Raw genomic sequence first — 24,801 nt, 5'->3', positions numbered from 1 at the left:
CCACCCGCGTCCCGCAACACTGAATGATACTTACTGAAATTCTTTGGAATTTGAAATTGGAATTGACAAATAGAAAGTATGAAAGTAACAGTATTAGCAAAGCAAATCTGCTACTGCTCTGGGACCTGCATAATCACATGATGTTAGGCATGTAGCTCCAGGCTGCATCCAATTCCTGAGGCAACATATGTGGTTCCTGTCATTAGATCTTGAACTGTGAGTGCAGTCTCAACTGGATGGCTGGTGGTGTTAGCATGAGCACTGTTGATCAGCTGTAAAGAGAACTTACCGTATTTTTCGCTCTATAAGACGCACCAGACCACAAGACTCACCTAGTTTTTGGAGGAGGAAAACAATAAAAAAAAATATTCTGAATCTCAGAAGCCAGAATAGCAAGAGGGATCGCTGTGCAGTGAAAGCAGCAATCCCTCTTGCTGTTCTGGCTTCTGTGATAGCTGCACAGCCTGCATTCGCTCCATAAGATGCACACACATTTCCCCTTACTTTTTAGGAGAGAAAAAGTGAGTCTTATAGAGCAAAAAATACGGTAATTCAGTCTGTTTCCCCACCAAACAAATCCCAAACCCCTGTGATTTTTTGTTTGTAGAGATGATGATACAGATCCTTTTGAAGTACCTGTAGCCAAGGCATGCAGATACACAGACAGACACACACACAGAGAGAGAGAGAGAGAGAGAGCGCACAAGACTGGGATCAACTTTTTACAAGACAGCAGAGTTAGATTATGCTGACAGTTTACATATGACCTTTCCTCTTCATCTTTGTTGTGAAAACAAATTTCATTTTTCAAAATCTGGAAGTGAAATGCACACTGTGAAAATGAGAATACATATAATTATCTTGAAATAAAAGCTTCTTTTTTTACTTTTAACATGCTTACCTAGCAATCCTGTGCACACTAATTTAAAAATAAGCCCAAGTGGACACAGTGGGAATGACCATTGAGTATAGGTGCCTAGGGTTGCAATGTAAATTTATTTTGGAATGAAATACTGTAAATACGACATTTAACTTTTTTGTTGGTATGAATTAACTTTAATTCCAAGAACCACTTTAATGCAAACCAAATTTAATGCAAAATAAGTTATGTTGGGTTGCATCTGACACTGCTGTTCAGTTCACATAACAAACTTGCATGTTGAAACTTTCTCTTTCTCTTCCCCTTTGAGGGTGCAGCTCTCATGCACCCTCAAAATCTGCTTCAGAGGATTGTTGGACTCTCTGGAGCAGATTCTGGGGAGCAAGGCGGAAGGAGTTCCACTGTGTGAGTGGAACTCTGCTTCTGCAGCAATGGATAAAGCCCATTATATATTTTCTCTTAGCAATTTTTAAATTTACCCTGTAGGCTTGTTATGTTTAAGGAAGCTTTTAATGTTTGGCACACTATTGTATTTTAATATTTTGTTGGAAGCAGCCCAGAGTGGCTGGGGAAACCCAGCCAGATGGGTGGGGTATGAATGAATGAATGAATAAATAAATAAATAAATAAATAAATAAATAAAGCTTTATTTAACCAAACGTTATTTAAGAAGACAGAAAAATATCCATATTAAAAAACATAAAAACAGTTAAGAGTTTAAAAATAGTGCATGCTGCCTATCAACTTGTGTTTACTCCTTGCTTTTCAATATTGTACTGTAAAGAAATGAAAAGTGTGTGTGATATATATATTCTGATGAATATTGCCTTAATATCTATCTTTATATAGGAAACCAGAAACTGTTTGGTCATCATTACTGTAAACTCAATTTGTTTATGCACTGAATAAATTAGTATAGTCTATATAATAATATCTGTAGGAAGCACGCCTTTGGAGAGAACATGTCTATCATGCATAGCAAGGATAAGAAGATTAGAAGAAGAGATGAAAACAAACAGAAAGAGACTACTTATAAAAAAAAAAAAGAGGGGAGGAAGCACTGGGGAAGGACTGAAATCAAAGAAAGCTAATCGATTTTCTTTTTTGCACACTTTGTTTTCATTTCATTATAATAACCAGACAGGGAGGAAGGTAACGAGAGAGGATATCAGTGGGCAGCAAGCAGCTTCACCTGCATTTCTTTTCCTTTTCCTTTTCCTTTTAGCAGTGAGCATTCTTTAATTGCTAGGTTAAAAACAACAACACTGTGCACACATACGTGCACACACACATTTAAGACTGGTAACATATGTTGCTGTCAGCATGTATTTAGCACCTGCAGAAATGAACATGAAAAAATGTGACAGCGCATAGGTAGAGCCCCCCACTATGCCAACTGTGAGCACTGTCAACAAATTTTACTTTGTTAATTTTTTCTTATTAAAAGGAAGGAGGGGGGAAATCCTGGAATCCAAGAAAAGAACTGAGTAGTGCAGGTGTTTCAGGCGTCACAACAACATAATCTAGTGGCACAGAAGGGAAAGTTCCCTGTGGCTTGAGATTTTAAGTAATTTTCTAGCGCAATCCAGCAAATCCATGTGTGGGAAATACACAAGAGAAGTATTTGTGCAAGAAAACAGGATTTTCTCACTGTATTTTATTTATGTCTGGTTTTCTATACCAGCCTTTTGTCATTACTGTCACTCAAATATTTCACTTACAGATTATTTTTATGCTACTGGTAGATAAAAAATAGTTATATGCTTGACATGGAGGAACTGGAGGAAATAAAGGGGCTTAGAGGTATAGGTGAAGAATATCTAGGTCTCATCCACACTTTTGCTTGACCCATATTTTGATCAAATTGTTTACTGGTTAATTTTCTCATGTCCAAGAGCCTCACTCCTTGTTCCGCAGCTGTACCTTGCGAAAATCCAATCTTGTTTGCTGAATCAGATCTTATCAGATGCGTGGAATATCCAAAGAGAGGTTTTGTTTAACCCAGCTTCAATTCAGCGGGTAAGATCGAATTTTCGCAAGGCACAGCTATGGAACAAGAAAAGTTCTGAAACCTGGGTGAATTAACTGGTGCACAATATGATAGAAATAAGGGTCAAGCAGAAATATGGATGAGCCCGTAGAGGTATATAGGATGCAAGAAAAGGAATGGTACAGTATGATTTAAAGGGGGCAATATTATACTGGTCCTCAAGGACTGTTTCTCTTACCAGTTTGTCTCCAAACACCACCTGAAGATCTGCTGTTGACCTTGAGTCAGTATATCTGAAGGAACACTCATCCCCCCTACCTTTCTTTCCCAATGATTCACACGTTATTTGTGTGTGAGAGTGTGATTGGGATTTATGATCTCTGTTTCATCACTTTGAGCAGTGTTTCCCAACTGGGACCCATATTACCCCCTGGGGGCCCCAGGATATTCCAGGGGGGCCACAGCATGAGGCTAGAGGGCCACACAGGGATGTGAGAAGTGAATAATTTTTATTTTATTTTTATTCTGGTTAGTTGGCTATCTGCTTGGCCAATCACAAGTGGGTAAGGGATCAGTTCTATTCACTTCCTGTAAAACAGAAATATTGGTGGTTAACCTATGGGATTGCTGTTAGCGTGGCTTATAAAATACTTTGCATGCTAAAAAAATGCTGTAGAATTGCTTAACACTAAAAATTATTCGCTAACAGGTATACTTAATGAACATTATCATTTTGAACCAATGAAACACTTGCTTTTCATTTTAATGTTTTTCTTCTTTTCCAATCTTGGTATTAAAACTTATGCACAGTGGCAAGCACTATGCTTGGGAAATGGAGTGTGCAGAACTGGAGTGCATGGATTACCAAGGCACCATGTGATAGTGGGTTATGTTACCCGCAGGGGCTATTTGAAAATGTTCCACTTTATGGATTAGTCAGCCACAGTCACTGTGCAACTTGACCCAGTTGCTCCCATACAGATGGTGGGCTCTTCAGTTCTTATTATATAAGTCTGCAATTGTTTGATACTGTTAAAACTACACCTGCAAGCAATTCTGTTTCTGACATGTATGACACTGTAGACAACCAGGCAGTGGATCTTCAGGCAGGAATAAATGCCTGTCCAGAGTAGAGGATGTATGCAGAAAGTGTAATCAGGCTAGGCATATTTTAATATAGAGATGAAAAATGGGCAGAATGGTTGTTTTGAGATATCTAAGAGCTAACTATTGATTATAAGAAACAAAGAACTGTCACGGCCTGTGTCTCTACTTCCTCTGCTTGTAAAGTCTTAACACAAATAATACAAGATGAGACTGTCATCAGGCTGTATGTCTCAGTTGCCAAAAACTTCATCAGTTCAAGTGGGAAGATGCTGAACACTGAGCAGCGGCAACTCCATATATCTCAGTGTCCTTGAAGGAAAGGTAAGAAGTAATGGACTCAACTTGGATGAAAACAGACTTAGGCTGGATGCCAATGAAACACATTCTGAATGTTAAGGCTGGCTTTGTAATATCACTGCTAGTCTAATTTATTACTGCTTCTTTTCCATTGTTGTTTTGGGATAACTTTGTGTTGTATAGTTCATTGTCTACTCTGCGAATCCCATAGGCAAGCCCATGCAGAGCTTGTCTGAGGCCTGGGGTGGGAGTCTTGTTAGAATAAAATTATAAACTCAAACAAGAAAGCAGCCAGTCACTCGTGGGGCCCCTGGATGGCTTAGCCCTCGTGAGGCCTGGGGCAAGTGTACTCAGCTGCCACTCACTTCTGCACGGGTCTGCCCACAAGAATATACGAGGTTGGTTCCCCAACTTTCCACTTTAAATTGCAAGCTGTGGTGATTTCCCAGTTCTAGATTTGACGGTTTTTCAAGCAGGAACCTCAGCCTGTCATTTCTTGTCTGCCCAAGAACTGTGAGAACTGTAAGAGGGCATTTGACATGAGAGGGGATGGATGGTGGAATTTCTTGCATATATTTTGAGAAATGTACCACACTCACACTTTTGGAACACCTAAATCAGCTTGGGGGAGAATGCTAGGTGCCCAAGGCTACCAGGAGTTGAACCCTGATCCCTTCACATCCAAGTGCACCTTCCTATCCACTTCAACAGTCTCTTCTTTGAGAGCCAGTGTGGTGTAGTGGTTAAGAGCGGTAGTCTCCTAATCTGGGGAACTGCGTTTGCATCTCTGCTCCTCCACATGCAGCTCCTGGGTGACCTTGGGCCAGTCACACTTCTTTGAAGTCTCTCAGCCCCACTCACCTCACAGAGTGTTTGTTGTGGGGGAGGAAGGGAAAGGAGAACGTTAGCCGCTTTGAGATTCCTTAAAGGGAGTGAAAGGCGGGATATCAAATCCAAACTACTCCTCCTCCTCCTCCTCCTCCTCCTCCTCCTCCTCTTCTTCTTCTTTGGCTTCTGTCTCTTATTTCTCCAACCCTCTGCCACAGCCATCTTACTTTCCACTGCTTTTCTTTTCACACACTCCATTACATAAGTATCATTTCCTGTAAAGAGGAAATGTAGTTTGTCAGAATCAAATGAATACTTTCTACAGACACTGCAGGAGTTAAATGGGACCACGCCACACAGAAGCAACTGCCATCCCACTCTAGTAAAAGATGAGTTGGACCAAAGTCTGATGCAGATTAGCATTGTACTGCGTTAGGCTAGAGCAGATGTAGGAAACCTGCAGGCCTTTAAATGATGCTGGTTTACAGCTCCCATCACATCTGACCATTGAGCTTGCTGGCTGGAGCTGATGGGAGTGACAGTTCAGCAACATCTGGAGGGCCATGCCCCTGTGCCTGAGAGATTGTTGTTTTGTGGGGCAGTAATAGATGCTTTAAGAGAGGGTTAGGCAAATTCATAAAGGATAAGCCTATCAATGGCTGCCAGTCGTGATGGCTATACTCTGCCTTAACAGCTAGAGTTAGTAATGCTTCTAAATAACACTTGCTGAAAACCACAGGAGGGGAGAGTGCTCTTGTGTTCAGGTCTTCCTTACACATTTTCCACAGGCATCTGATTGGCTACTTGAGAGCAGGATGCTGGACAAGATGGGCCATTGATCTGTTCCAGCAGAATCATCTTATGTCCTTATCTTCCTGTCTATACCAGCACTAGTTCAACTTTCTGAGTTAGTGAGATGACAAACCCCCACAAATCATACTTGTAATAGTGTCATGCCTGATACTTTGAACATATTTGCTAGCATAGTGGTTCATAGGATCGGCATGTAAGAGTGACAACAGAGATGAAATATGCGTAGCCATATCTGCGGAGTTAAGCACCTTGTATTAAAGGAGCCACAGTGAGCTGCTTAAAATGAAAGGTCCGAGTGAAGAACAAGGATTAAACTCTATTTCCATCTATTTTGAATGACTGTGGATTATAGAGATCCTAATATCTCAATATTTATGGTTCTGTTTCAGAAGCATCAGTCAGCCAGAAAAAGGTCCTAGAAACAGCATATGTTACACCTCTGAGATGGCAAGGTTAGCAAGCACTTCACTAGCGTCCCAGAGGGGCTATCATTGTAACAAGGATCTGTTTGCAGTAATCACAGGCACTGTTGACAGAGTCTTCTCACCCATCTGCTCAAGGGGACTAGTGTTAACTCTATCAAATCCTAATATTTTAAGAATGCTGATCTCAGGGCCCAAGAGGCCTGGTGACAGGAGTTCTTGCCAAGGCCTGTGCTAGCATCCCTTTATCTTATTACCGACTACTCTAATGCTCCGTAGGCAAAATGCTAAATATGTGTGCAATAAGATAAACTGATTTATGAAATGAAAGAGTGAGGTACTATAATGTTCCTACTGCCTGTCACTAGCTGAAGTCCTTTTTTGGACCTTAGGAAAAATTGGTTTTATAGCCTTCAGTGCCATATTCTTGACTGTATCTATATCTGTATCTATGAATCTCCCACATGCAACAACAAAAACTAACAGCCTAAACTTAAACACTTACATGGAAGTGGTCCCAAATATTTGAAATACATTTTCAAGAAAGTGGATTATAACTGAAGCCTAGCATATTTTCCTAAGGATGCTGAGAGGAGATGAAGCCATTGATTATTTGTGCTGTGTGTCATTATAATGAGCAAGTGACTTATCAGAGCTGATGCAAACATCTTAGCAACAGGGGTACTCAAGGGTATGCAGTGCTGGTACCTTTTTTTCTAGAAGAAAAACACTGAGTGTATGACAAATATGTGCGTGGCAATGTGCTACCACTGTCACCGTGAGATCAAATATGGAAGACGCTTCCCATCCTACTTGCACCATGGCACAAAGGTGTGTGAAATTTTTCACCCTTCCTCCTTGCCTTGCCCTCATTCCAGACACTTTAAGTACATGAGTCACATAAGGTAAAGGGGCCCCTGACCATTAGGTCCAGCCGTGACCGACTCTGGGGTTGCGGCGCTCATCTCGCTTTATTGGCCGAGGGAGCCGGCGTTTGTCCGTAGACAGCTTCCGGGTCATGTGGCCAGCATGACTAAGCCGCTTCTGGCAAACCAGAGCAGTGCACGGAAACACCGTTTACCTTCCCGCTGGAGCAGTACCTATTTATCTACTTGCACTTTGTGCTTTCGAACTGCTAGGTTGGCAGGAGCAGGGACCGAGCAACACCCCGTCGTAGGAATTCAAACCGCCAACCTTCTGATCGACAAGTCCTAGGCTCTGTGGTTCAACTCACAATGCCACCTGCGTCCCTATGAGTCACATAAAATGTAGTAATTTCTAGTATGACTATTGGGGGAAAGTGTTCCCCCCCCCCCGGAGGGGGGCACCAATATAGCTCCTTGCCAAGAGTGCAAGGGACCCTAGCTATGTCTCTGGCACTCAGGTCTTGCTAGATAGATAGATAGATAGATAGATAGATAGATAGATAGCCAAGCAGGCACACACATACACACACACACACACACACACACACACTCAATATAAATGAGCAACTCTATGATTCTAAAGGGATGACAGTCCTGTATAGTACAATATATTACAATCAATACTATATGTTGATATACTTTTAAAACAAACAACAACAAAGCCCATGATGGCCATAGATTGATTTAAGCTTTATTGTAGCATCCTATCTGTTCCAGTTGCCTCACTGGATTGCACTGCTTAAAGCTTATTTTTTCCACTTTCAGCTGCAATGCTGAGCTTATTATTTCATGGCTGCTTCACTGAGTTCCTTCAGTGTGTCTCTTCTCTTGTGGATGCATCTGTTAACCTCCTCTGTTCACCCCTTTAGCCCCATCACATATAGAAGAAGTGATTCCAGCAGCTAAATTACATTTATATATGGAAAATATTTAAATATTCTCACGTCACTTGTCATGATTTCCAGCCCACATTAGCTGCCACCAAAGCACACACAACATATAGAGAATGGTGCTAATAAAGGAAGGGAATAGTGAAGAGACAGCAGAATGAAGTTAAAAGAGAGAAGTAAACGACAGCAAAATAAATAACTTCAATCCCAAGAGACTTTGCATGGACTCCTTGACCATTGGTTTAGGCCAAAACACATACACAGGTCTGTCCAAGTACTTCAGAGTACAGAGTTTTCTACTTAGTTTCATGTCCTTGTAGTATATTGAAAGCTACTTCTTGTAAAGATTTCTTTTTCTTTTTTGGTAGTATTTTATTAGGTAGCAGAGGGAGCTGATATTAGAAAAGAACTTTGCTACACGAGCAGAAGCTCACACTCTTTGTATTCCAAGCATAGATGGGCTTTGCTCTGTTGATCCCACCAGATGTAAAACACAAGGAGACAAATTGATTGAGCCAGCTCATATAAGTGAATTCCAAGTTACATGGAACCTCAAAGAGATAATGTGGATTAGCCTTGAAACTTTCTTTAAACTTCGTTTTTTGTAATAAAAATACAATGTTTGCAATTAAGCAGCTATGTATCTGTCACCTCCCATCCAAAGCACAGAATGAGTAGCTTTTCCATTCTGCCTGATTCAGAGGATGGGGTAACTCAGAAACATGCATACTCCCAGACTGATAGATGCTGCTTGTATTTCTTGCGTATTTTATATCTTTCATTGGTTATATTGGTTACTATTTGTCACAGGAGTTGTCCAAAACTGTCATAACAGAAAAGGAGTAGACTTTTTTTAAAAAAAAAATTAATCATCATATGAGGCAGAGGAGAGACTCTTAGGAAAAGAGAATGCCAAGAACAAAATCACAAACCCCTGGGGAACCACTTGATTATGACATTACCCTTGATAAGTTTTCACTACCACATTCAGTTTTAATGAAAATCTCAACTGAATACCTGCACTCTCAAGATATTAGAAATGCATATACATATAAGATAGCATTTGCGCCTTCAACTCTCTTTAAATTCAGTAGGAAGTTCACACTCAAGACCCGCATCATTAGGCATAATTTGGCCTTCTGAACGTTATAATACTTTTGCTGATATATTATATCTTACTGAGGCTCTTGGTACTTAGGCAAAGAATCCCTTACCCAGCTCACATCTAGCCAACAGGGACTACCTTAATGCATAATCAAACAGGCTGCTGCATAGAGATAGCTTATTGGACTTCAATGTCATACAGTTATAGTTTGCAAATACTTTATACCCAAATGTAAGTCAGTGGAAGCAGTGTTTGGGAAGACAAAGCATCTAAACACATTATTAACTTAATAAGGACATCAGAGTCACCAGTGAAGAGTATAAGGATTCTTCATAGGATTTAGAAACAGACAATGAGGGGGCATTTCCCAAGGTTTGAGAGCCAGACTTAGTTTTTTCTTTTTATTTTAGGCCAACGTGGTCTGCAGGGTGCTGCTTTACTTTTCTGTTGGAAGCAGAGAAAAATTTTTAAACCTCGGAAATGTGTGTTTTCTTGTTCTTCCTTTAAGTCATCTGTTGTAATTGGGCTTTCCCCCTTCATTGTTTTAGCAAGGTGCCAAGCCTGGCATTCCTCTTTCTGTCTTTGGCATAAAACCTCACAATAATATACGTTTATTTTAATCTTAAACCTTTCTCATCAGGGAATAGTGTATGAGTAGGCAGGGAAGAAAAGAGAAAAAGATGTAATTATGTAGGGTGGCCATGTGTCCTACTTTATAGAGCACGGTTCTTTAATTGAAGGGCTGTCCAAGGACAGCCTTCTAAATATTATTATCTTTTACATACATATTAGGGCTGGTCAATATCTGGTTTTCAACATTGTGATATATCACCAGCAAAGCATTGCAACATACAGTGGTACCTCAGGTTACATATGCTTCAGGTTACATACGCTTCAGGTTACAGACTCCGCTAACCCAGAAATGGTACCTCGGGTTAAGAATTTTGCTTCAGGATCAGAACAGAAATTGTGCAGCGGCAGCAGGAGGCCCCATTAGCTAAAGTGGTGCTTCAGATTAAGAACAGTTTCAGGTTAAGAACAGACCTTCAGAACGAATTAAGTTCTTAACCCGAGGTACCACTGTACTGATATATCACAATGTCTGAAATAAGGATGGAGGCATAATTTAGGCATAATTTGTAGAGGCATAATTTGTAGGCATCATTTAGGCATAATTTGTAGAGGTATTGGCTGGCTTCACGGTTTTTCGCACACTGTGATTTTTGCATCACACCCACCCACCCATGATTTGCAATATATTGCCAGGTCAAAAATTATGAAACCAATATCACGATATCACTTGTTTTGGACAATATATTGATATATCACCCAGTCCTAATACATATTCCATTTTTCCTCTAAGGAGTTTAAGGTGATTCTCCCATTTTATTGTCACAACTACTCTGTGTTCAGTTGTGTGACAGTGATTGGCCCAGGGTCACTCAGTGAGCATCATGAGTGAGTGAAGATTTGAAACCTGGTCTCCTAGTTCCTAGTCCAACCCACTGACTTTGAAGAGCACCCTAAATTTGAAGGGTTGTTCAGTCCAGGCCTGATTGAAAAATAGAGAATAATAAGAAAGGAGAGCGGGGACTTGAAGTTGCCTATCAGTAGTTAGCCCCTGAACAGCAGACTAAGCAGACACACACATATCCTGACTACAGCCTTCTCCATGATGGTGAGATGTATTGTATTGTATTTAAATTATAGCAGTTATTTGCATCTCTATGTATATATTAGCATATACAGTTTCTCTCTTTCAACTGCTCTCTTTCTCTTTCCATGTGTAATTCACAGAGCAATCCAAACCTGGATGGTACTGGCTTGGAGAGAAGGTGGTAGTGGTGGTTTTCATTAATTTGTCGTTTTGGCAGCTTCACGCTAATGTAGCTGAAGAGCCTAAAGACCATGCTGCTCAGGGTATCCATGGGTGCCCTGCCTCCAAACACTGCATTTGGGTTTCCCACTGCCTACTGCCAGCAATGTCAATACCCAAAAGAGGATGCAAAGTCTCTCAGGAGTCCTGGAGGGGCTCCAAGCCATGAGTGGAGGCCGGATACCTACTTGGTTTCAAATTGCATCATATGCAGGAACCGGATAAAGGGAATAACTTTGCGTCCTCATGGCTGAGTGAAGGGAGAGTGGATGGGTGGATGCAGGGGGTGTGGTGAGGTTGAATCTGACCCTGCAGTCCCACTGCATTCTCTCTCTGACCTGCCAACAGATCATCTATTTGGGTGAAGTTGGGGAGCTACCATCAACAGCAGTTCTCCTCTGTTGGTGGAGAGGACATTATGCACCATCCTAACCCCTTCCCATCTAAATATTTGCGGGTGGGTAGGTAAAATTTAACTCTGTTATAGAATTTACTACTATATGAGTCTGCAGGATAGCTCAGTCAGTAGAGCATGAGACTCCTTGGAGTCATGAATTCAAGCCTCACGTTGGGCAAAAAGCTCCCTCATTGCAGGGGGTTGGACTAGATGACCCTTGTGGTCCTTTCCGACTCTACAGTTGTATGGTTTTATGGTGATGACTCCTGGTGGGGAGAGCTTAAATCAAGGACTAGAGAAATTAATAAAAGGCAGGTTTGTCAAATTAAACCTTTATATTCAGAGGTAGTGTATTTCTGATTACCATGTGATGGGGACAAAGAACAGGGGACGGCCAGCTTCATGATGGTCTTGTGAGCTTCCAGAGGTATCTGGCTGGCTGCTAAATAGTCCATAATATTGGACCATGTGGGTCCTATAAGGAATTCCTTTATTGGTTTCAGTCTGAATTCCCCTGTGAGGTGGGTACAGGACCTCCTGACACAGTGGTACCTCCAGTTACAAACTTAGTTCCGGAGGTCAGTTCTTAACCCGAAACAGTTCATAACCTGAAGTGCACTTTTGCTAATGGGGCCTCCCGCTGCCGCCACGCGACTTCCGCTCACATCCCGGGGCAAAGTTCGCTACCAGGAGCATCTACTTCCGGGTTAGCGGAGCTCGTTACCCAGAGCATTTGTAAGGAGGACGGTACATAACCAGAGGTTCCACTGTATATCAACAACAATGGTAGAGAACATGATCAAGGTCAAATTAATTTCTCCTGTATAAAGCCTCTTTAGGTTGGATACATACCACATGTTTATAAGTATTTTGATGAGGAGTTGCAAAACCTGAGAAGGAAGGAACAGATTATAGTCCTTCTTGCCAATGTAAAACATGCCACATTACAATTTATTTTTAGAACTGGTATTTTGAAACTGCTATGTGTTGTATCATTTTATTCACATAAATTACAATTATAGCCTGATTACCTGCAAGTCTTATTGTCACTGCATAAACATTTGTGAGTATTTTTCCCCTTGAAAAGATTTTGTATATTTTGCATGACAGAAGGAAATAAAACAAAATTTCTTTGAATGGTTGATTATTTTTGCATCGCAGATCATTTATTTGAGCCAACATGTTGACACATTATAAACTGTTGGGTTGGTGTGTTTTTTTAGGACTAATAAGGTTAATTGTCATATGAACCCTCCCTCTGTAGTTTGCAATCTGTAAGCTTTGATTGTTTCTCTGGGGGAAACTCTGCCCAGATGGCATTTTCCTCAAGGCCTTGACCCAAGCGAGGCCTGCAGAGATGGAGAACAAGGTGCTCCTCCACAGACTAATTAATTTACTATTATAGCACCTGTTCCTGAATAGATAGGGCTGGAAAGGAAAACAGTCCCTTGGCACAGTGGTAGGCTCACTGGTAAATGGATTTGAGCTGATTATATTAAGCTAATGCTTTGATCATCTAAAGGCGTTAAAATGGCAATGTGTTTTTGCTGGCTGTTGGCCTCCATGTGAGTGCAGTTTGTATAATTACAAATGATCAGTAAGGGGGAAGACAACTCCAATAAATAGCTTTTAAAAGAATACACAAGATAGTATTTGCTCACCTCTGCTTTTCAGCTTCATAAAATTTGTGTAAAGCAATATGCATGCAACATTCTGTTAGAGAAGGCCATTCCTAGTTTCAGTTTTCCAAGGCGCAATCCACTGAGAACTCATTTCAATGAGCTGGACATGTGTAGGAGCATTGATGGGCTCTTGTGCACCTTGCATTTATTCAGTACCTACTGACTTCAGCAGGGATATTTGTAGGTGTTCCTATTTCCTTGACAATCCCTTGCACATCTTCCATTCATTCATGCCTATAGAAGCTTGCACATGAGATGCTGGAATGTGCAAGTGCCAGTAGATGTCCCATTGTGAGGAAGCACACTGCTTGCTCACTTCATCAGACTTTAATCTGCTGACCCAGCTACTCTCCTGAGCACCAGGAAAAGCAGATAGTGAGCACAGCTTTGTGTTGATGTAATAGAACCATCTATAGACACTCAAAAAAGGTTTCGGTCTGTCACAATGAACACCTAGCATCTCCCTGGTGTGGCATACTCATCTACTCTTCACAGTACCCTAACATGGGTTTGGAAAAGAGCACAGGGAGGTGCCGAGGATCAAATGCTAGGAATCCCAGCACAACTACAAGGCAATGGGTTTTATAGCATAGCATATGATAGAATTTTAATTTTTTTTTTTAATTTACTATGGGTGCAGTTTACTGGGAATGTCTCTTGTGGAAGGCACCCCTCCTTGAAATAAATGAGAATATGTTCAAACACCCACCTACCACAGCTCAGATTTATCTGTACCATCTTGGTTTTGACATGTGCACTTGACTTAACCATGTATTTGGGATGTAATCAGTTAATATCTACTTGAGAGAAGGAAAGATAACCTTTTGGATGGGACCTGGGTAAGAAAGCCAGTTTCAATTAAAGATTGATCGAAGGCTAGCAGGCACTGGCAAATCACTGTGTAAACAATGCCTGGCTGTAAATGGATTTACGATGTGTTAATCTGCACTCACTTTCACTTCATTGCTGTTTGGATTTCCCAAAAGGATTAGATGTCATTTTATTGGCTCTACATGACAGTAATGTTATTTCCTTTTCCAAGTGATTACTATTGAGGGGGCTTTTCCCCTTTCCGTATTTCTTTAAAAATACAAGGATCTACCAGCTTTAGCATAACATTGATTGACATAGTAGTATATTGGTTAAAACTGTTTATATTTGAAGTCTTGTAGAATTATTCTGTTTGTAGCAATGTTAGTCCTTCCAGAACAAAGAATGGAGAATCGTTTAAAGACTTGGAGTCATTCAAAGCACATCCTGTGTTAGAGCAAAGAATGTTCTCATGGCAAGGTTTCATTCTTGGTCCCTTGGGTATTTGGCGCTATAAAGGTAAAGGTACCCCTGCCCGTACGGGCCAGTCTTGACAGACTCTGGGGTTGTGCGCCCATCTCACTTAAGAGGCCAGGGGCCAGCGCTGTCCGGAGACACTTCCGGGTCACATGGCCAGTGTGACATCGCTGCTCTGGCGAGCCAGAGCTGCACACGGAAACGCCGTTTACCTTCCCGCTGGTAAGCGGTCCCTATTTATCTACTTGCACCCGGAGGTGCTTTCGAACTGCTAGGTTGGCAGGCGCTGGGACCGAGCAGCGGGAGCGCACCCCGCAGCAGGGATTCGAACCGCCGACCTTTCGATCAGCAAGTCCTAGGCGCTGAGGCTTTAACCCACAGCGCCACCTGTGTCCCATTTGGCGCTATAGTGTCTTGTAAATGGACCCTGCAGGGGGAAAAGAATGGAGGACCTCGGAAGGTGATGGACTCCACAGGAGGTTTTAAAGGAAAGGTTGGATGGCCATCTGTCAGAGATTCTTTAGCTGTGATTCCTGCATTGCAGGGGTTGAACTAGATCACCCTTGGGATCCCTTCCAGTTCTACAATTATTTGATTCTATGCCCTTCCTAGGGGAAAAAAAACTTTGAGCAAGCCATCTACAATGTTGAGCCAGAGTTGTTTCCCATGAACATCTGCTGGGTACTACCACATGCCACTTGAAATCTTGTCTTCTGTAGCAGCAGTTTGTGAGGAAGGAAACCCAAAAGCATATGCAATGCTAATAATTACTCTCTTAATAATTCCTCCCTCCCTCCCTTCCTAATTCCTTCCTGAACCGAAAGCTCAACAAAAGAAGTAATTTACAATGCATTTTCCATATATTCGTCAAATTCCTCCTAAGACCCCTCAAGCCTCTTATGTCCTGCAAATCCTTTCCTGGAATGTCATGACCTTCCTATTTTCTTCTTATAGGCTATAGCAGCACACCCTGTTCCTCATCATGAGTACTTTGTTTTTCTCTATCGGCCAGTCATCTTCTGTCATTCTTTTCCTCTCCATCAAATGGCATGCCCAGAAGGCAACACTTTTGACTGATTTTTAGATTTAAATATTCAGTACTGTTTCTGGAATTACAAACTTGGTAGATAAGTGAATTATAGTTCAGTTATCAAATTCTATTACACCACCTATTAATTGGTAGAACTGAATAAAAAAGTAACAGACCCCTGGACAGTTAAGTCCAGTCAAAGGCGACTATGGGGTGTAGCGCTCATCTCACTTCAGGCCAAGGGAGTCGGCGTTTGTGCACAGAAAGCTTTCTGGGTCATGTGGCCAGCATGACTAAATTGCTTCTGGCACAACGGAACACCATAACGGAAGCCAGACCACATGAAAATGCCATTTATCTTCCCGCCGCAGCAGTACCTATTTATCTACTTGCACTGGTGTGCTTTCGAACTGCTAGGTTGGCAGAAGCTGGGACAGAGCAACTGGAGCTCACCCCGTCATGGAGATTCAAACCGCTGACCTTCTGATCAGCAAGCCCAAGAGGCTTGGTGGTTTAGACCACAGTGCCACCTGTGTCCTATATCAAATTCTGTTATACCACCTACTAATTGGTAGAACTGAATACACCAGTTATGAATCTTCTAAGCCTGGCTAATCTCACTTCAGTTCCTTCAGTGTGTTGGATATTATGGAGGAACTAATATCACCAGTTCTGCTATCTTGAGCTTTTACTTTGAGGTGCTATTTGTGTTTCCTGTTTGTTTTCAGGTAACTTTGAGTAAGCCCTTCTCCTTCTGCCAATTAAATGTTTTGTCCAGTTCCTCATAACACCACTGGCATCAAGGCTTGATATAATATTAGCAGAGGATAATTCCTTTTTAATTCATGAAATTGAAAGGGGTGTGAGATTCATCTGGTAATAAAGTTTAATTATATCGTTAGCATTGTAAATAAGCAATCACGCTGGAAGGAGCTGCTCACTATTGCCCTGAAAGGTACTGAGGTGTATCAATTGTATGCACGGTGAGGGTATTTTTGCCAGAAAACTGCTGTCACCCCTTCCCCCCCTTCCTTCGACATGCACACATTTGACCTTTTGGCACAGACAGCTGTGCACACCAAACAATAACAATCAATACAATTCTCATCGCAAAGGGGTTAATTTAGCCAGCTTCCAACTCCTTTTTGTTGTTTGAAATGGAGTGGGGGGTGGGGAGGAAGGAATTTTGAAGAGGTTGAAAAGGCCAGCAAGATTTAATGAAATGGACTAGATAAGCTAGAAATAGTATTATCAAGAAAAAGTAGTCTTTCCCCCTTACCTTAAGGTCCAGTAGAAAGCAACTTTATTTGGTGTTAGCATTGATTCCTAAATGTCATTAACACCTATAGTTTGGCTGGAGGAAATATTCAGATGCTCATTTTTCTTGGAGTTTTTTGTTTTGGGGTTTAGACCAAACATATGCAGAATTTTAAAGTCACATTTTCTTGTATTTCTTTCAAAAATTAAATTGGTAAAAATGACAAATATTATGAGACTGATTTTTTATCAGAGTTGTTACCATGAAATTGCCAGAAAAAATCCAGCATAGTTGCATTTGATGTCAAAAGAGGAAATTTCTCCAGAAAGGAAGAGATTTCATACCTTGCAAGTGTCCCAGAAAAACCTGAACCTTCTGTTTTCCCCCCATGAGAGCACAGCAGCCATTTTGGGTGTCATGATCTAGCACGATGTCACGCTAAGATCTCGCCCCCCCCCCCGAAAGTGAGGAGATTGCAGAGAACCTGAATGAATTGGTTGCCTCTGTCTTTAGTACAGAAGATGTATTGCAGATCCCTGTGCCTGAACTAACTTCTCAGGAAGATAGTCTGAGAAACTGGGGCAAGTAGTGGCAATTGCCTTATTGATAAACTAAAAAAAACAAACAAACCTGTAACTTGTCTTTAAGATCTACCTTCATACTTAAGGACTAGAATGTGCTCAATGTAACACCAGTTGTTGTTTTTTAAGGGATCCCATGAAGAGCTAGGAAACTGCAGGCCATGTAGCTTAACATGTGTCCTAAAGAAACTGGTGGAAAGCATTATTATAGATAGAATTACTAAGCATATAGAAGTGTTACTGAAGAAGAACCAGCATGGCTTCTGCAAGGGTCAGTCCTCTTTCACTAACATTTTAATTTGGAGTTATTTGAGAGTGATCATTAGCATATGTACAAGGGTGATTCAGTAGACATTGTACTTAGACTTTCAGAAAGCTTTCCATAAAGCCTCTTCCCAAAGACAACTGAATAACTGTAGCTAGTCATGGAATAAGAGGATGGGGAATCTCATGAATCTGTAACTGGTTAAAAAACAAAACAGAAAGTGGGAATGAAAGATCAGTTGTTGCAGAGGTAGGATGAAGAAGGAGATCCTTCCAAGGATCAGTATTGGGACCTGAGTTTTTTAACTGGTTCATAAATGATGTGGAATTCTGGGTGAGCAGTGAGGTGGCTGAGTTTGCTGATGAAACCAAATTCTTTAGGGTGGTAAGACCAAGAAAGGGCAAGAAAAGGACTATGAGTGAATGGGCATCAAAATGAGAAGTGGAATCCAGCATAAGCAAGAGTAAAGTAATGCACAATAGGTAAAATAAAATAAAATAAAATAAAATAAACCCTAGCACGGAATATACACTTATAGGATCTGAACTGGTGGTGAATGACCAGAAAAGAGATATTGGGGTCATGACAGATGCTTAAGGAAAATGTTGACAGTGTGACTGCTGAATTCCATGTTGGGGATCAGTGGGAAAGAGTCTGAAAATAAAACTGCCCATATCATAATGCCATTATGCAAATAATGTGTGACTGTAGTTGGAATACTGTGTACTGTTTTGCTGGCTGTAAATCTAGAAAAGGTTTAGAAAACGACAACAAAAATGATAATGAGGAAAGGTTTGGTGCTTTCTGGTTTAGAAAAAAAAGATGAGCAGGGGCATTATAGGTGTATAAATTTATGTAGGATGCAGAGAAATTAGAGAGAGAGAGAGAGAGAGAGAGAGAGAGAGAGAGAGAGAGAGAGAGAGAGAGAGAAACGTATTTATCCTTTTCTCATAGTAGAAGGCAGGATCATCCAATGAAGCTGTATGTGTGAAAATACAGGACAGACAAAATGAAATAGTTCTTCACACAGTGTATGGAAACCTTGGCATTCACTACCATACCACTACATCAAAAAATGTAGTAGTAGCCAACAAGGTTGGCTTTTAAAAGGAATTAGCTGAATTTATGGATAATAAGCTTATTTATTTATTTTAAAAAGTATTTCTAGGGTGCTGTGCAACAATAAAATGTAAAACACTAAAATAATACACCTATCCATCAAGGCTAATCAATTTAAAATGTTGCAGAGTCCTGTCAGCATAAAAAGGTCTTCAAAAGATGCCTGAAGGTCAAAAGTGAGGCTGTTAGCCATGATAGCTGGTAACTATCTCCAGTAAGTCCATAATAAGTAAGTCCATAATAATTCATTACGGTCAGAGACCAGCTCGAAAAGCACAACTGGGACAAGCTTTCACAAGAATAAAATATACATGTAAAACAGTGTACAACAACAGCTTACAGATTAAAATCTAAGATTTTAAAATCTAAGATGAGTGCATATACACATAAGGACCTAAAAATTTGGGCTACAAATTGGCCCTGATACCCTGGAGGCCGACTTTGACTGTTTTCCTAACAAACTAATTTGTTTCGGGGGGTGGTCTGCGCCTGCAAATCTATGCGCAGAATTTGGCGACCATCCAGGTCGTCTTTTGGTCTTTGCCTAAGAGAAGAAAATTGAGTTTAGACTTATCCGGAAGGCCTGCAAGCCTCACCAGCTGGGGGTCAATGGTATCTCTGCGTACCTCGTCCTAAAAGGGACAGCTGAAAAATAAATGTTTGGGGCCTCCTATTTCCCCTAATGGGCAGGCGCAAAGTCTCTGAGAATACAGGACTTTTCCAAATGCTCCTTCCAGAACCGGTGAGGGCAAGGCCGAGCTTCTGGCTAGAGTAAAGGCCCTTCTTATGTGTCTTGATACGGGGCCACAACATATCTCTCATTTTCTATAATTATATAATCGGGGGACCTCAAGCAGTCCTGTTGACTCTCTGTGTCCATGATTCTTTGCCTGACCACAGATCTTGCTTGGCCCAGGCCCAAGTTTAGAAGGGCTTGAGGAGCAAAGCCCAATTTCTGGAGAGTATTCAGAACGGCTGTCTGCCAGCCAGACTTGAACCGGTCGCATAGAATCAGTGGGGCTATTCCTCGGGGGAGCAGTTTCAGCGTCAGCCATTTATAGATTGATGTTAAACTAATATAAGCCTCTACTCTCATCACCCCTGTTTCTAATCTGACCCATGCATTTGAAACACATCTGGGGACTTGTAGGAGGGCTCTGAGGAGTTTGGATTGAACTCTCTCAAGGGGAGTGAAGGAAGAGGGTAGCGGGCCCAACAAGGATCCATAAAGGAGCTGTGCCAACATTTTAGCCTTATATAGTTTTAGGGCCGCGGGAACGAAAAATAACTATCTCCAGTAGCAGAGGTGGTATGCTGCTCAATATCATTTGCTAGGGTGTACAAATTAGGAGAGTGCATGCCTGTTATGCTTGCAGGCTTCCCATAGGTATCTGGTTGCAAATGTGAGATCATAATGCTGGACCAGATGGGCCATTGGTCTGATCTAATAGTGCTTCTGTTATGTTCTTAGCTAGCAAAGTATGTGTCATTATGATATACTTTTTAAAGCTAGTACTTTGAATTGTGCCTGGAAGTCTACCAGTAACCAATGCAGAATTATACTTGATATGTAGTCTATAATATGTAAGGTAAATGCTAAAGGTAAATGATCCCTGGACAGATAAGTTCAGTCAAAGATGACTATGGGGTGCGGCACTCATCTCAGTTCAGGCCAAAGGAGCCAGCGTTTGTCCGCAGACAGCTTTCTGGGTCCTGTGGCCAGCATGACTAAAATGCTTTTGGCACAACAGAACACCATGATGAGTGCCAGAGCGCACGGAAATGCTGTTTACCTTCCTGCTGCAGTGGTACCTATTTATCTACATGCACTGGTATGCTTTCGAACTGCTAGGTTGGCAGAAGCTGGGACAGAGCAACGGGAGCTCACCCTGTCACGCGAATTCGAACTGCCGACCTTCTGATCAGCAAGCTCAAGAAGCCCAGTGGTTTAGACCACAGCGCCACTCACCTCCCTCCTATAAGATTACCTATAATATTTACCTGTTATCTTTACCCATAATCTGTGCTCGTAGGTAGTCGACTTACTATAAGAGTGGTAAGATCAATTTTAGTGGTGTTGACTGTACCAGCCGAAGAAATTCTAAGCATTTAGCGTAGCAAAAATGAGTCACGGGCGTGGTTTGGTCACTCTAAAATCCCACATACAGAGCAGCCTTGTGGAGGAAGAAATATATGGTCTGGTAACCACATTGACAAATGCATCTGCATAGTTTTACTAAAATTACCTGAAATTGGTGCTAAGTGCAATAAAATAAAATTGCAATAAAATATGTCTGGCACCATTTTTTGAACATTTTTGGGAGGAAGATTTCATTTTAAGTGGAAGATGCATAAGCTTATTCTACCCTGCTGAGGGTCCCTGAATGCTGATCCTGTAACAGTACTGCTGCTGTTAACTTCCTTGCAAAATGTCATGAATCTTGCAGAGCTTTACTAATGAATGTTATGGAGAAAGCTCTATTACTATTTTTAAAAGCACAGTGCTCATTTCAATAAAGATTATAGCATGAGAAAAACTATTTTTCCTCAGAAATAAAAATTCCGGTGAATGGGGAGTGACAATGGTTGGGCTTTATCAGAGTAACCAGGCATGCAAAAATATTGTTTTACATCAACTTGTGGAAAATACTGTGTTTATTTTTTGTTACGCACTGAGCAAGAATAATGCAAAGAAACAGTGTTCTCAGCCTTAACAAATTAGGAGAGCTAGGATCTGTTTGCCTATTAGTTTTAAATGGATGACTCTCAATCACTTTATTCCAATAACAGGTCTAGGTGGTAGTATTTCAACTTCAAATTAGTTGATAATATGCTTGCTTATTTTGTGAGTCAGAAGCTGTTTGCTGAACAGTGCTCGGCCTGGTGCATGCTACCCTATATCTTATCACAGGATTTGACAGTACAACAGGTTTTGTAAATTGGTTCTCAGGTGACTGTAGTTTTTCAATTAACGTGAATTTACTGATTAGCAGTTCCATTTGTGTTATTTGAAATGGGTTCATATTCTCTCAGTGTTCCATGACTCTGACATGTACACAAGTGTTTAGGGAGGAAACATTGACTGGTTTTCATTTTCTGCTTGATTGATATGCTTGGCAACTACTTTTGTAGCAATAGTCTGCTTTATTGGCTTCTAGCAACTAAGCATAATAGCAAGATAAATATGAAGTCTTCTGTGTATCTACAGGCTTCAGTCTCCCATCAGTGACAAACTTTGGGTTCTTAAATTTCAGCGGTGCTCTGTGTGCCTCCACCTCTTGTATTCTGTTCTACAGCACCGTTGCAGTGCCCCCTGAAATGGTCGTGCTACCCTCAAACTGCCTCTGCTTCTATCTTAGCAGGTGTTATCTGAGAATCCCTGTTAACATCAGGGGGGGGGGGAGATGGGACTGGAGGTCTTGGTGGAAAAGAAGACCTTGAGGGCAGGAACATCACCTATTTAACAGATCCAGCAACAGTTTTTCTATGTGAAAAAGTAACTGGTGTGGACTGAATATGTACCGTACCTAATATTAACACATATTTTTCAAACATTTTCTTTTCCTTCTATAACCCTGCAAAGCCAACCTTGGTAAGTTAACAGAAAAAGGAAGAGCCTTACCAAAGGTTGGATGCTGGGTCTTAATTATTTAATGCAGGGTGTGGCCTTTGCTTTCTATTAGGCCTTGACTTCATATGTAGCAGAATGTGGTGTACCATAACTAGAGGCGAGTAGTGTTAGTTCAGGAAGAGAGGGAGAGAAAGGAGAATTTGTGGGCAAGTACTCTTTGGTGAGAGAACCCCAGCAGAGATTTAAAGTCACAAAATATGCAGCAAAAACGTAAGCTGTTAGACCTTTAAAATATGCCCTTTTGAGTGAGTTCCAAAATGTTAAAATGTTTCTTTCCAAAGTTTCTCACTTCTCCAAACATAGGAAAAGACCACCTGTTTGTTAAGTTAAAAACCTTCTTACTTGCAAATTCTCCAAAGGTCAGATTTATGTGCTTCAGGCTGTAAAATTGGCAAAAGTTCCTAAATTATGAGTATAGTAACTCAAGAGTGGGTTGTGAGAGCCATACGGTTAAGATGGAGTAACCAGTTCAAACCTCTTTACACACTGAACTTCTCCGGTAGACCGGGGGACGGGGACCAATAGCCTTGATTATGCACTTCTTCCAAAGGTGAGGGGAAATGACCTAAGCTAAGCTTGACATGGCAACGTAATCTATGGTATTAACCCCTTCATGCATTAATTAGACTGAAGCAGCTCAGTCAGTAGAGCATGAGGCTCTTAACCTCAGAGTCATGGGTTCTAGCCCCATGTTGAGTAAAAGATGGACTAGATGACCCCTGTGGTGACTCTACAAGTCTATGATTTTATACTCTATATGAGACTCGTTATCCCACAGGTACAACATACCTTTTAAAAAATATTCCTCTATGTAAAAGCTTCCTGGAAAGAAAAAAAACAGAAGCTTTTTCCAGTCCTACCTGGAGTCACCAAAGCCTGAACCTGGAACCTTTTGCATTCAAGACAGATGTTCTGCTACTCATCTTCAGTTAGGGATAGCTGTGCCTTTCAATTTCAGTTTCCCCCATTTCTCTTTTTTTCAGTCTTTAGTTCAGTTCTCCACATTCCCCCATTAGTTTGTGATTTTTGTTTTTAAAAGTCCTCATGTAAATTAGTTGGCATTTCAGTTCAAATTTATCATAATCTACACGTGCTTGTACGCTATTTTGTCTAATATACACATTTTTGCAAGGCCCCTTTGCCTAATATATTGCATTTTGCATGGCAGGTAAAGGTAAAGGGACCCCTGACCATTAGGTCCAGTTGTGACCGACTCTGGGGTTGTGGTGCTCATCTCGCTTTTATTGGCCGAGGGAGTACAGCTTCTGGGTCATGTGGCCAGCATGACTAAGCCGCTTCTGGCGAACCAGAGCAGCACACGGAAACGCTGTTTACCTTCCCGCCGGAGTGGTATCTCTTTATCTACTTGCACTTTGACATGCTTTCAAACTGCTAGGTTGGCAGGAGCTGGGACAGAGCAACGTCGTGGGGATTAAAACCGCTGACCTTCTGATTGGCAAGTCCTAGGCTCTGTGGTTTAACCCACAGTGCCACCCACGTCCCTATTTTGCATGGTATTTTCACTAATATATAAATTATTATGCATATTTTGCCCCCAGTATATGCATTTAGTACATGTACTAGGATGGAAAATTTAATTGTTAAATGTGAAATTCAAATTATGTCTTTCAGCTCACATATTGTTTCAGCAAGTGAACTGAATTGCTTTCCCATCCCTCACTACAGTCCTTCCCCACCAAGCACTCAATAGCCCACTGTGGCCAATTTGCAATAGATTTTGCTGATAAAACTACTCAAATCCATGCCAATCTGGATGCTATAGTAGTAGCAGAATCAAAGGTGGTTACAGCCACCACTGGTCCATTTATTAGGGATAGTTTGCCCTTGTTCTGCACTTGGATGTAGGCAGGCAACTTGAAGGTTTGCAACCTACACATGTGTCCTTGATCTGTGCTCTTCATGGCTAATTAAAGCTGCCCGAGATGGATTGAGTATATGGGCCACAGAGGTGGTCAATGCCACTCTTAGAAAATGGCATTTGACCTTTTAGACTTTAATAACTATTGCCTAATCTCGGCATTTAACCTTTCTCTTCAGTTCATCCTAGCTTTGTTCAATTGGCCATCCTTTCATTTTTCTTTTCCCCTTTCTGTATAATGGACTATTTAACTTGCTACTGCACATTGTTTTTAGTGTTTATTTGTTTATATTCTATGGTTTTAACAAGCATTTTTATTTGCTTGTCACTCAGATAACATGGTTACAGGTCAGGGGTGTGTGTGGCTCTTTAGAAGTCGTTGGACTACAATTTCCACCAGTCCCAGTCAGCATGGCCAATAGTCAGGGATGGTGGATGTCACAGTGTAAGTATAGCAACATCTGGAGAGTCAGGGGTTAGCAATAAATATTATACTATAATAAATCAATTAAATAAAAAAACCAGCATTACACCACAA

At 41.2% G+C, this 24,801-nt stretch overlaps 1 protein-coding gene across 12 annotated transcripts in view; it reads left to right on the top strand.

Annotated features, from left to right (window-relative positions):
- The window catches only part of LOC309369918 (uncharacterized protein), a 456,081-nt gene that overhangs the window by 123,740 nt on the left and 307,540 nt on the right, over positions 1-24,801 (top strand). For 2 of the 12 annotated variants that reach the window (XR_014168276.1, XR_014168277.1), the window contains one exon: positions 610-1,600. The exons of 9 other annotated variants lie outside the window; for them this stretch is intronic. The gene's annotated coding sequence lies outside the window, so the exon portion shown is untranslated. Of the gene's footprint in view, positions 1-609; positions 1,601-6,304; positions 6,561-24,801 lie in introns of those variants that run through there. One more of the 12 variants, XR_014168275.1, reaches the window with a different exon arrangement.

The sequence above is a fragment of the Podarcis melisellensis genome, assembly GCF_964234715.1.
Source record: "Podarcis melisellensis genome assembly, chromosome: 5".
Classification (NCBI taxonomy): Eukaryota; Metazoa; Chordata; class Lepidosauria; order Squamata; family Lacertidae; genus Podarcis; species Podarcis melisellensis.
Note: the sequence above shows the minus strand (reverse complement) of the source record. Positions and strands in the feature narration are given on the sequence as shown.